Genomic DNA, 14,544 nt, shown 5'->3' with positions numbered 1-14,544 from the left:
GTCACACGATCCGAGTCGACTAGGCCGTGTCCGATCATCACGTGAGACGGACTAGTCATCATCGGTGAACATCTAAATGATGATCGTATCTTCCATACGACTCATGTTCAACCTTTCGGTCTCTTGTGTTCCGAGGCCATGTCTGTACATGCTAGGCTCGTCAAGTTAACCCTAAGTGTTTCTGCATGTGTAAAACTGTCTTACACCCGTTGTATGTGAACGTAAGGATCTATCACACCCGATCATCACGTGGTGCTTCGAAATGACGAACTTTAGCAACGACGCAAGTTAGGGGGAACACTTTCTTGAAATTATTATAAGGGATCATCTTATTTACTACCGTCGTTCTAAGTAAACAAGATGCATAAAACATAATAAACATCACATGCAATTATATAATAGTGACATGATATGGCCCATATCATATAGCTCCTTTGATCTCCATCTTCGGGGCTCCATGATCATCTTCGTCACCGGCATGACACCATGATCTCCATCATTGTGTCTTCATGAAGTTGTCACGCCAACGACTACTTCTACTTCTATGGCTAACGCGCTTAGCAATAAAGTAAAGTAATTTACATGGCGTTCTTCAATGACACGCAGGTCATACAAAAAATAAAGACAACTCCTATGGATCCTACCGGTTGTCATACTCATCGACATGCAAGTCGTGATTCCTATTACATGAACATGATCTCATACATCACAATATATCATTCATCATTCATCACAACTTCTGGCCATATCACATCACATGACAATTGCTGCAAAAACAAGTTAGACGTCCTCTAATTGTTGTTGCATCTTTTACGTGGCTGCAATTGGGTTCTAGCAAGAACGTTTTCTTACCTACGAATAACCACACCGTGATTTTGTCAACTTCTATTTACCCTTCATAAGGACCCTTTTCATCGAATCCGCTCCAACTAAAGTAGGAGAGACAGACACCCACTAGCCACCTTATGCAACTAGTGCATGTCAATCGGTGGAACCTGTCTCACGTAAGCGTACGTGTAAGGTCGGTCTGGGCCGCTTCATCCCACAATACCGCTAAAGCAAGAAAAGACTAGTAGCGGCAAGCAAGTTGACAAGATCTACGCCCACAACAAAATTGTGTTCTACTCGTGCAATACAGAACTACACATAGACCTAGCTCATGATGCCACTGTTGGGGAACGTTGCAGAAAATTAAAATTTTTCCTGCACTTTCACCAAGATCCATCTATGAGTTCATCTAAGCAACGAGTCATGGGAGAGAGATTGCATCTACATACCACTTGTAGATCGCGTGCGGAAGCGTTCGAGAGAACGGTGATGATGGAGTCGTACTCGCCGTGATTCAAATCACCGGTGACCAAGTGCCGAACGGACAGCACCTCCACGTTCAACACACGTACGGAGCGGACAACGTCTTCTCCTTCTTGATCCAGCAAGGGGGAAGGAGAGGTTGATGATGATCCAGCAGCACAACGTCGTGGTGGTGGATGCAGCAGAACTCCGGCAGGGCTTCGCCAAGCTGCTACGGGAGGAGGACGAGGTGTAGCAGGGGGAGGGAGGGGCCAATGCATAGGGTGCGGCTGCCCTCCCCCTGCCCTCCTTTATATAGGCCCCCAGGGGGGCGCCGGCCCTGGGAGATGCAATCTCCCAAGGGGGCGGCGGCCAGGGGGGTGGAGTGCCCCCCAAGGCAAGTGGTGCGCCCCCCCACCTAGGGTTTCCAACCCTAGGCGCAGGGGGGGGGCAAGGGGGGGGGGGGCGCACCAGCCCACTAGGGGCTGGTTCCCCTCCCACTTCAGCCCACGGGGCCCTCCGGGATAGGTGGCCCCACCCGGTGGACCCCCGGGACCCTTCCGGTGGTCTCGGTACAATACCGGGTGCGATGGCCGAAACATCACTTCCTATATATAATTCTTTACCTCCGGACCATTCCGGAACTCCTCGTGACGTCCGGGATCTCATCTGGGACTCCGAACAACTTTCGGTATGCTGGATACTCATATTCATACAACCCTAGCGTCACCGAACCTTAAGTGTGTAGACCCTACGGGTTCGGGAGACATGCAGACATGACCGAGACGGCTCTCCGGTCAATAACCAACAGCGGGATCTGGATACCCATGTTGGCTCCCACATACTCCTCGATGATCTCATCGGATGAACCACGATGTCGAGGATTCAATCAACAACGTATATTATTCCCTTTGTCAGACGGTATGTTACTTGTCCGAGACTCGATCATCGGTATCCCAATACCTCAATCAGTCTCGTTACCGGCAAGTCACTTTACTCGTACCGTAATGCATGATCCCGTGACCAGACACTTGGTCACTTTGAGCTCATTATGATGATGCACTACCGAGTGGGCCCAGTGATACCTCTCTGTTATACCGAGTGACAAATCCTAGTCTCGATCCGTGTCAACCCAACAGACACTTTTGGAGATACCTGTAGTGCACCTTTATAGTCACCCAGTTACGTTGTGACGTTTGGTACACCCAAAGCACTTCTACGGTATCCGGGAGTTACACGATCTCATGGTCTAAGGAAAAGATACTTGACATTGGAAAAGCTCTAGCAAAACGAACTACACGATCTTGTGCTATGCTTAGGATTGGGTCTTGTCCATCACATCATTCTCCTAATGATGTGATCCCGTTGTCAACGACATCTAATGTCCATAGTCAGGAAACCATGACTATCTGTTGACCAACGAGCTAGTCAACTAGAGGCTTACTAGGGACGTATTGTGGTCTATGTATTCACACGTGTATTACGATTTCCGGATAATACAATTATAGCATGAATAAAAGACAATTATCATGAACAAGGAAATATAATAATAATCCTTTTATTATTGCCTCTAGGGCATATTTCCAACATTGAGCTCTGGTAAATCTTCTGCAGCGTAGTACTTTTCTTATAATTTTTGGAGTTAGGGAAGTATGATGAATCTTGCATTCTTTATAGACTATTCTGTTTTGGTAAATTGTTGTTATGTTTGCATTGTTTGCATATGTTTTCTTGTTTAATGATTCTATTTGATGATAGGAGTATTAAATATGCAGAGACATTTAGTATGCAATGTTGAATAATAATGTTAGTAATTTGTTACAGTAGAAAATGATAAGGTTTTTGCATTGTTTTATACTAACTTATCTCATGAGTTCTTGTTGAGTTTTGTGTGGATGAAGTTTTTGAGATTTAGGGAAACTGTGATACAAAAGGAATTAAGGAGACACAAAAGCTCAATCTTAGGGATGCCCAAGGCACCCCAAGATAATATTTCAAGAAGTCTCAAGCATCCAAGCTTGGGGATGCCCCGGTATGCATCCCACCTTTCTTATTCAACAATTATCGGTTAGTATCGGTTGAACCTAAGTTTTTGCTTCTTCACATGAGTTGTGCTATCCTTGCAAATGTCATTTTGTTTTGATTTGCTTGTTGTTTAAATAAAATAACAAGATCTGAAATTCTTAAATGAGAGAGAGAGTCTTAATATAGCTACATAATTATTTAACTACTCATTGATCTTCACTTATATCTTTTTAGAGTAGTTTGTCATTTACTCGTGTGCTTCACTTATATCCTATGAGTAAATGGTTGAATGATTTGAATGTCATAAATCTGAAATTATATATGCACTTGAACAATTCATGAAAGAATATTGAAGGAAGAGAGATTTCACATATAAATATTATCTTAGACATCTTCTATGATTGTGAGCCCCATTAATTATTTTTAAACCTGAGCAAATTAGTTGAAATTGGACAAGGAAGGCAACATAATGAGTTATGCTTGGGTATATTTGTATAGAAGTTATATTGTTATAGATCCTCCAACATGTGGTGCTTGCTATTTAGAATCGTTTGCTAGCCTAAATATCTGTACTAAGCGGGAATACTGCTTGTGCATCCAAATTCCTTGAACCAAGTTTCTTCCATGAGCGTCCACCATACCTACCTATATGCGGTATTTACCTGCCGTTCCAAGTAAATTTGCATGTGCCAAACTCTAAACCTTCAAATAATAATCTGTTTTGTATGCCCGAATCGCTCATGTAGCGACTAGGGGCTGTCAGTATCTTCCATGCTAGGTGGGTTATTCTCACGATGAGTGGACTCCGCTCATCATTCACGAGAAAAATGGCTGGTAACTGGGATGCCCAGTCCCATGATCAAAAGATCAAAATCAAATCGAAATAATTGCAAACAAAAACTCCCCCAGGATTGATGTTAGTTGGAGGCACCTGTTGTTTCGGGCAAGCTATGGATTGATGATTGTTGGTGGAGGGGAAGTAAAAACTTTACCATTCTGTTTGGGAACCGCATATAATGTATGTAGTATGGAAGATATTGGGAACTCTTGGTTGTTATGTTGACAATGAAAGCATACTTCTCAAAATTGTTTATCTCTATTTTAAAATCGAGCTCTGGCATCTCGGCAAATCCCTGCTTCCCTCTGCGAAGGGTCTATCTTTTACTTTTATGTAAGAGTCAGTAGTATTCCTTGTCATTCCAACCTACTCTTTAGTTGGCAAGCATCATGTGATGGGGAAAGATCTAAGCATATATGGCCATTCAAATATATTTGATCATGAATTATTATTGTTGACAATTATCTATATGATAAGTAAGTTGGGAGGCGAAACATTAAGCCCCTATCTTTCTCTGTGTTCGATGGATGCTATTTGTTCTAAAAATATGCTTTGAGTGGTAGCAATCATCACTACCAAAAAAGACACATCCGTGACATTTTGGGCCGAACGAAAATTTTTTCTGTCATACTTATGACACTTCTATGACGATAATTGTGACAAAACCCGGTATCATCATAGATGTGATGGGCTCCTACTTCTATGACAAAAAATCATGACAGAAAATGGGCTTTTTGTCCTGGGCGGGCCGGAGATGTAGCTGCATGACATTCTTTGGGTCGTCCATGACGGAAAAAACCGTGGTAGAAGCGAGGGCGAGGAAAATTTCAGCGAGTTCCCGATTACGGTGGTTGGTTGGGGGCCGAGCGATGCGCGTTTCTCTCGTACATGTACGCGTGTGTGTGCGAGACGTTGGCTCTAACTGAACCCGAGCAAGGCGTTGGGCTCTAAGAGAACCCGAGCGATTGCACTGCAGGCTCGCGTTACTGAACCCGAGCGATCGATCGATGGCTGTTAACTGAACCCGATCGAGCGATTCCTTCGCTACTACTGCTAACTGAAGCCGATCGATGCTGCCTCAGGATGAAGAGTGAGTGTTGCGGGGCGGGGGGGAGGGGGGGGGAGGTTGGATGAACAGTGAGCGATGGGGCTGGATGAACAGGACCCCGCGGCGTTGCCTCTGGATGAACAGGACCTCGATCGATCGAGCCGGTTGGGGCTGAATGAACAGGACCCCATGGAGGGCTGGATGAACAGGACGACCCCGTGGAGGGCTGGATGAACAGGAGCCCGTGGAGGGGTGGTTGAACAGTAGCCGGTGGAGTAGCGCACGATGGAGGCTGGATGAATAGGAGCCTGTGGATGAACAGTCGCAGGTGGAGGCTGGAGGAGGTCGACGGTGGATGAACAGTAGCCCGTGGAGGCTGGAGGAGGTCGATGGTGGAGATGAACAGTATCCCGTGGAGTCCCGTTTTGCGGTACGCCACACCCCTCCCGATGAATAGAACCCCCGTTTTGACCGTAGCGCTCCAACACAAGTCCGTTTCCTACGTTTTGCGGTACGCCACACCCCTGCCGATCAACAGGACCCCGTTTCGACCGTAGGAGGTCCAACACAAGTCCATTTCCTCCGTTTTGCAGTACACCAGACCCCTCCCGATGAACAGGATCCCTTTTCGAACGTGGCCGGTCGAACACAAGGTCGTTTCCTCCGTTGTGCGGTACGACATGCCTCGTTTCTATCGCCTATTCCGTCCAAGCCCTCCCGATGAACACGACGACGCATTCCGTTCTGACCCAGCCGGTTGGCTCCCTATGAACATGACGACGATGCCGTTTCTTTGTTCTGACCCAGCCATGTACACGAGCCATGGCCGTACGTATGCACGAGTAGGCGTTCGAGACCCCGCCCGTATGTACGTACGTGGCCGTATTTTCTTTCTTGCACACTGGCCGCTGTATGTACGTGTACATGCTACGTGTGTGCCTCTACTACGACACGTGCGTGCCTCTACATTCACCAGTATGTATGTACACGTTCGCGACCAGAATAACAATGCTACATACGCTTCGACCAGGTGGGTCCCGTCTGCCAGGCACTTCCTTGCGTGTGAAGATGTAGATGGTGGGTCCTAGCAGTCAGGGGGCGAATCGTTTTTTTTTCTCGGGCGCACTTCCTTGCGTGCGAAGATGTAGCTGGTGGGTCCCAACAGTCAGGTGGCGGATCATTTTTTTCACGAAATACGGTGGCCCGTCCGGTGGGTCCCTGCTGTCAGGTGGAGGAATAATTATTTGCGCGTAATAAGGAGGCACTTCCTTGCGGCCGCCGTGGATCCAGCTGTCAGCCTCTCCACGTACAGTACTCCTATGGAAGTCGTTCCTTGACCATGCCGTGCGGAGAGCACCAGGGCGGTGGACAACGGCGAGGCGACGATGCGGAGCCGGGGAATACGCGACAGTGGAAACCCGCGCGGGGAGGAGTATGAGGGTTCACTGGTTCGGCTGCGGTGTGAGGCTGCCATCGCTGTAGAATAACATGGGGTGTGGGTGAGTAGAGGGATGGCCTGGCCAGCGGTGGGATTAGTAGGGGGCGGTGAGGCCTCCGCAGCATCACAGCCGGCCACGGGAGGCAGGAGCACGCGGCACGACCGGCGCTGGTTTGGGCGGCTAGAGCAAGAAGACCAGAGGTTGAAGAAGCACTACGGCCGTTGGATGAACATCGTACGGTAACAGGAGCTAGAATCGTTCATATTGACTAAGTTGACAAAGCCCTCCATCCTCGTCAACTTGGTAGGCCCACAAGTCAGCCTCCCACTATGCTGGGTTCTAGCTGGCAGGGGGAGTATTCATTTTTTTGTGCGTAATAAGGAGGCACTTCCTTGCATGCGAAGATAGCTGGTGGGTCCGACCTGTCAGCGGGGGGCACGTTTTTTTTCGCGAAATATAGAGGCCCTTCCGGTGGGTCCTAGATGTTAGGTGGAGGAATCATTATTTTGCACGTAATAAGGAGGCATTTCCTTGTGTGCGGCCGTGAACCCAGCTGTCAGCCTCTCCATGCACAGTCTACTTCCGATGGTGTCGTTCGTTGACCACGTTGACCACGCTGCGCCGAGCGCATCCAAGGTGGTGGACGATGGCGAGGCCCGAGATAGCAACGAGCTGGAGATTGGAAGACGCGGGAGTAGAGTCGCCGACGGAGAGGTGTACAAGGGTTAACTATTCTAGCGCGGTGTGGTTCGACAGTCGGCGGAGAAGGACATGAGGTGTGGAGGGGAGGATGGATGGCCTGGCCAACGGTGGAGTAGCGCTTCATAGCGAAGTGTGCTAAGCAGAGCTGCTAGCAGCAGGAGGCGGGAGGTGGTCCCAGCGGCGCTGGAGGAAGGAGACGAGAGATTGAAGATGGATGCCGGTCATTGGATGTAAATCCAACGGCTAACATGCCAGAATCATTTGTTGACTAAATTTACAACGACTTGCGTTGGCTTGGACCAATTGTCCCACATTTTAGCCTCCAAAAAAGTGGCACGTATTCAACCTATTTTTTCAGAATTTACAGTCTTTTTTTTGCGCGGTAGAATTTGCTGTCAATTTGATCTTTTTTTTTGAATTACAGTCCATTAGCTGGGCTGGGTGAACAAATAATGTAGCATCCATGCGGCCCATTTATTTTATTTCCTAAAAAATTACAGGACATTTGCACTTTCTTGAAATACATGATTTTGCTGGGCTGATTCTAATTATAATGTTGGCTTGGGCCAAAAATATTATCAAAAAATAATAAGGGGCTGAGCATTTTGTTATAAATATATTTACTGAAGAAAATACAAACATGCCTATGGACCTCCCATCTGAGGTCGTGGGCTGCACATGTTAAAAATGAAAGCCTAGACGGGGCAGCCCAAAACCCAGATGATACTTGCTCCCCGGCTTCGTTGTGAATTTATCTCCTATAGTAACTACGTTCAAGCACCTAAAAAAATGTAACTATGTTGACAAACCCGTGGGCCCCAATGTCAGTATAGCATTAGGAGGAAGTATTTTTTCGATGAGGCACTTGCTTGCGTGCGGCCATAGACCTGGTGGGTCTCGACTGTCCGCCTCTCCCCGTACAGTCCTCTCCAGATTCCTCTCATTTGTTCAGCATGTTCACAACGGCAGACAACAGCGTCGCAGCGAGCGCACAAAGGCGCAAGACGGGATCCGACCACCTGAGGAGGTGCCTTATTACTTACGAAACTACTGAACTAGCCTAGTGGCCAAGTGACACTAACCGACAGCTGTTCCGCCCGGGTTCGATTCCACCTGTGCAGGGAAAATATCTCCAAATTTTTTGCCTCTTCCTTTATTGCCATATGGGTCCCATTGTCATCTACGCACACCACGTCCAACACTTGCCAAAACTTCGTCCCTCATTTTCTCTGTGTTTCGCACACTCGACATTATGTGGGCATTTTGACTGTGCATCATATGAAGATGTGCTATGCATGAATATTGATCAACATGATGTTAACTGGCTGGTAGTTCCATTTTTGACCATGAATAAAACTTCCAACATGATGTTAACCCAGTTTGAAAAGGCCGTGTTAATATAAATGCTCTGCCTCTGAAAGTTGCAGTTTCTTATCTGAAACTGAACTTGCAGTTTCTTATCTGAAACTGAAACTTGCAGTTTCTTCTCTGAGAATCACATTGTCTGCACTTTTATACTCCTATGAAACTACATTTTTTAAGTGCTAAAAATAGATCTCTAGAATTCATAAAATACTTCATATGCTCAATACTGCAAATCTGAAATTCAAAAGTCATTCATATCTGAAAGTACTCCCAAAGTACACAACACAAAACACAATTCACAACCTGCAAATACTGACAACCCTAAGCTCCTCCTGACAATTCACAACCTGCCCGACTATTGGGCTGGGGGGCAGTCCCCTCCTATTCCTCGGCGGCAGACAGCCGCCCCGTGAGATGATGTGAACAGTGAGGGAGACGATGGCGGGGAAGTGTCGTCAGGACAACTGCTTTTCTACTCTTGTAGTTGGGTTCGGTCGACGAAGACTCCACCGACACGCTCTGGCAGGACACCCTCACAAACGGCACCCTGTAGATGCTCGATCCTTCAATCTTTGGTGGATGCTCCATCTGGGATCGATACTCCCACCACCGCTCCCTCATGATCGGATTCGGTGAATCTGTTTGCTCCATGGCCCAGAGGAGCAGCTCTATGTACTCCCGCGCGACTCCCTCCGGGAGTATCACCACCTTTTCGCTCTATTGCAGATATTTGCCCATGGATGTCACCGTCGCAACTAGTTGGTCCTTGTTGTCAAACCAAGACTGTATCTCCAACATCCTAGCTAGCTTCATAGGGTCACCATCTGCGATCCTCACGTATCGGTTGTAGTCCTCCATCGATCTACTTCTCCACAGAACCTTCACTCGTTGGTGGTGGTTTTTGAATGGAATAGGAGAGGAGCAGCGCTTGTTTTGGATTAGAACGGGAGAGGAGCGATGCTGGTTTTGGACTGGAACAAGAGAGGAGGGGCGATGGTTTTGAAATGGAAGAGGAGAGGAGCGGCTCTGGATTTAGATTAGAACAGGAGAGGAGCGGCGGTGGTTTAAGAGGAGAAGAGCGAAAGAGCGGCGCTGGTCTTGGAAGTATTTTTTTTGTTGTTTTGCGTATTTTGGGTCAAAGTTTGACCACGTACTGTATTTGACAAGCAAAATGCGAATGCATGTCACCAAAAATTGTATCGTTTAGTTTGTATCTGAATGTACTTTCAAATTATATTATTTTTGCAACTTATAACATATATTTTATGTAGGAAAATCATGGTCAATTATGACCCAGAATAAAAGGGAGACTAGTTATTGTGGGGTCTGTTGGATTTCGGGTTCGGCAAAACCCTTAAGGTTCAAACTCTGGGGTGCGCGCGAAGATCTTTTCCCTACTGATCTACTCCATCGCCTCGCTGCGGTTCTAAGCTAGCAAGATGAACAACACAAGGGACGCAAGATTTATACTGGTTCAGGCCACCACTGTGGTGTAATACCCTACTCCAGTGTGTGGTGTGTGGATTGCCTCTTGGGCTGATGAGGAACAGTACATGGGGAAGAACTGCCTCGCAAGGGGAGGAGTTCTTGTGCTGGTGTGGGTGGTTCTGGTAAGGGTTCGATTGGTCGATCCCCTTGCCTTGGGAGTGGCTAGTTGTCGGTGGGAAACGACACCTATGAGATCACAAAAATCCCTACTATGGTTGCGGGGCGCGGGATCGTGAGAAGAGTAGGACTAGTGGACAGCACAAAGGGGATTTACCCATGTTTGGGTCGCAAAGATGCGTAAAACCCTACGATCATGCTTTGGTGGATGTATTAGTGTTCTTGAGCACTAGACCTAGCTCCTGGTGTTGCTAGGTTCCAAAGAGCTGAATCCCTCCTCGGTGCGCCATGGGCCTCCTTTTATAGGTGAAAGGGGCTGCCACAGTGACACACAGGAGGTGGAAAGTGCTACCGCGTTGTGAGATTATCACTAGTATTACAGGACAAAGCACATTTAATGCGAGGCTTAGGTGTCCTTCACTTTATCGGGGACGAGGGTGAAGCCCATCCCATCCATCGCCGCTCCTCCTGGCTTCGATACGCGCCCTGGCCAGCGATGCATGCAGTGCCATGTAGGCAGGCAGGCAGCTGAGGTGGCGCGGTGGTGGAGCCTCCACAAAGGGCTGCATGTTGCCACGTTGGTGCCTGCCCAGCTGGTCGGGTCGGCAGCCGCATGCGCACGGCGGAGGCGGAGACTTGCTAGCGCGGGCCTGGCAGTGGCCCTGCTGGCGCGCCTGGCATGGGTCTTACTGGGTGGCCCGGCAAGGGTCCTGCCGCGGCACACCGTCGTCCCCGGCAAGGATCTTGTCGGGGGTCTTGTGGGCTTCCTCGGTAAGAACCTTGCCGAGGATTGTTGCCTCCCTATCCTCATTTGATCTTGACTGTTCTTTGTCTTCACAAAGATCTGCATACCACCACAGAGGTGCCTCCCAAGTCCTGTCCCAATGCATTTGTTTAACATTGGTGGGCTTGAAGGTGGCTCACTCTACTGGTGTGGGGCGAGCTGCCCCGGCAAGGGTCTTGCCGGGGCCGCTGAGGCTCCCCCGGCAAGGGTCCTTTCCGGGGCAACCTGCTTTGCCCGTGCGACCTTTTGTGGCCTCGGTCCTTGTCGTTGCTTTGTTCATCTTGTGCCTTCAACTTCTCTCCGGCTTCCCTCTCCTGTCCTGTTTATGCGTGTGGCCGTCGCAGGTGGCTCTGACTGCCCGTGCACAAGTAAAGGGGTGAAAAGCACATCCCCTACTTTTGTACACCGACACTAGTCCTATTTATAGAGGCTGTTGTCCTCTTCCCAAATATTGAGAGGGAAGGGATTCCACAATGGCGGGATTTGAAGGGGGACATCTAGTACAAGCTATCCTGACTAAAGGTGGTCTTCGACTATCAAAAGCACTGGCGATGACGCTGTCTTGGGCTCCACGGTGACCACCATCTTGCTGTCCTCCTGGTCTTGGTCTTGTTGCACCGATAGGGAAACCTTTGCTTGATGCCTTGGTACTCCGCGCCTGCGCTTGCCCCCTTAGCACCAAAGGGGAAATAAGGACACTGCGCTGGCCGGCGCCCGCCTGGCCTTCGATCATCATGGCTTGCATCATGTGCACCTCGCGAGGTAGTCGTCGCCTTGATCTCTCCGCCTCCTCGCGAGCCTGCCTGGTGAGGCCGCTCCTGGTGAGGCCTTGCACCGTCTGCCCCGCGAGTCTTGGCCCCTCGCGAGGATCTTGAACCTGGGTTGATGAAGACGGGCCGAACTGGGCCACTGATGAGCCGCGCCACAGGCCGAAGGCCGACAAGTCTAGATACCCCCATATCTAGGACACCGACAGATTCACTTTCTTAATTGAAGGGTAAATTGATTTTGATTTTGATCCAGTCACAATGCGCCGGCCCTCTCATCCAATCCTAAATCGCTGCCGCACGCTGCTCTCCCTCTTCTCCATTGCAAAACCACCTCCTCTCCTCTCCATCATCTCCATTCCAAAACCACCGTCTCGCCTCTCCCTCTTCTGATCTTCTCCATTGCAAAACCACCTCCTCTCCTCTCCATCATCTCCATTCGAAAACCACCATCTCGCCTCTCCCTCTTATCTATTGCGAGACCATCGTCTCTCCTCCCATCTTCCAAAGCTAGCACCAGACCACTCAGAAGGACATCTATGGAGAGGATGCAGCAGCAAATCAGGCAGATCGCCGACGGCGACCAGGCAAAGTTAGCTAGGTTGAAGGAGATCCTTACTTGGTTTGACAATGAGTGGGAGATTTCGAGGACGGTGCGGGCCATGTGGCAATGTATGCAAAAGAGCAAGACGGCGGTGATGAGGGCGGCGATGTACATGTACTCCTCCGCGGCAGTCACGCTGCAGTCCTCTGAGTTCATCGAGTATCTCCTCTGGGTGATGGAGCAGACAGATTCGCCCGAGGCGACAGTCAGGCGGAGGTGGTGGGCGTACAGGTCGAAGGTCAAGCACCCAGAGGATAACGAATCGATCGAGTATGGTGTGCCATTCGTGAGGGTGTAGAGCCAGCCGGAGCCACATGAGTATTCGTTCTCCCACCGCAAGAGGAGGCCGGATGGCGCGGCGTCGCTTCCCCGCCATTCTCCAAGGTTCCCTTGACGCTCGTCTCGTTTCAACGGCGGCGGTAGGGTTTATGCTAAGCTTCACACTAACCTAATCTTCCACCTGCTCATGCTTACAATCAGTGTGACAGCTAATGAAAAGCATGCTTACAATCAGTCTTCGAGTACTACACCAATAACCCTAAAATAGCTCTGGACCTTTGGGTCAAAGTTGTGACACAGTGTACAAATAAAGAAAAATATATTGGTGCTTCTTTCAGAAAAGATTACTCCCTAGAAAACAGCCAATATAAGCTACTAGTATTTGGTTAGAGGATTTGCTGCCGAGAAAGATCCATCCACAGAGAGCGCCACACATCCCACTGGTGGTGGTGGATGCCAATGCGTGCATGCAGCATGGTTGGTGTCGGTAATTTTTACTTGGCACACCTCGCACTCTGCATATATGCCGGTTCCATACGTACATTTGTGCAGTTCCACCAAAATGCAGATGAATAACCCTGTTTGCATAGATAATGAAAAAGCATGATTACATTATAGTGGCACTACTTGATGAAACACACAAAATAAATAGAAGAAAATATTGTGATAGCATCATAGTATGCCATGCTGCGAGGGTGAGATGGGCTCTGCGACGCCTCATATGGTACGCTCATACTGGAAATTGTCCCAAGTCTCCCAGATACACCTTCTGCCAGTGATGAACATCAGTGTATAGCGGTAGTACAAGGAGGCGCGTTGAGACATTCAAATCTCTATTTTTGTACAGATCAACTAAAATTAAGCACCCAAGTTTGCAGAAACGCTTAAACATTAACAATGGGACTAGTTGATGAAACATACATTAACAAAGAGAAGCACTTTCTTTATCTACATTGGAAATGAAATGATAGAGAGGATACTCGCTCTATTTTAACTGTATTATTACTTCATTTTATCAGTGACACTAGGGTCGAGCAGGTGGCAAACACGGTGTACCGTGCGTCGCAAGGATGGAGGCCGGGGGTGCTTAGACTGGGATTCCGAAGCTGGCTCTTTCAGTCACCAACATGGATGATTCAATTCATGGGACCTTTTGGTGCAGTTCACCTAAAATGAAGCAATGTCCCGTGAGCTAGCAGCTTCTTCATTTTTTAAGAAAAGGGCTCCAGCCCCGGTTCCATTTCCATCAGAAAACGAAACCCACAGAGCTTCTTCTTCATTAGTTGCAATAAAATTGAGCAACATCAAGTTTGGTTGTGAAGCTCCTGGAATGTTCAACTATAATTTGGATATCATTTGTGCAGTTCAACTAAGATCGAGCGTGAAATGTATATCCCTGTTTGCACAAAAAAGGTGGAAAGGAGGGTGACTAACAGGTGATGAAACATGCATCAAACGAAAAGAAGCATGTTCCTTATTTGAATGGTAATCCTACAAGGACAGTAGCAATTTCTAAAGCAGTGGCATTTCTAGATATTAGTGTGGGCATTAGGATTAACTATGACAACCGTTAAATACGACATTACTTTGGGCACGGGAGAGTAGGCAGACCAGGACCGTTGCATTTCTAATGAAAAGAACCAACTTATCTTAATGGGAAATTTAGCAGGACATGTAAAAAAGCGCCATTGATTCATATTACTGGAGGCATTACATTGAAAACAACATTGGTTTAACGTGTCCTTACTTTTAATAGTGCGACTGCTACATTTTACCAGTGGCATTACATAAGAGTGGC

Source organism: Triticum dicoccoides, chromosome 2B (assembly GCF_002162155.2).
Source record: "Triticum dicoccoides isolate Atlit2015 ecotype Zavitan chromosome 2B, WEW_v2.0, whole genome shotgun sequence".
Classification (NCBI taxonomy): Eukaryota; Viridiplantae; Streptophyta; class Magnoliopsida; order Poales; family Poaceae; genus Triticum; species Triticum dicoccoides.
The sequence above is the reverse complement of the archived record's forward strand: the minus strand, read 5'-3'. Positions refer to the sequence as shown.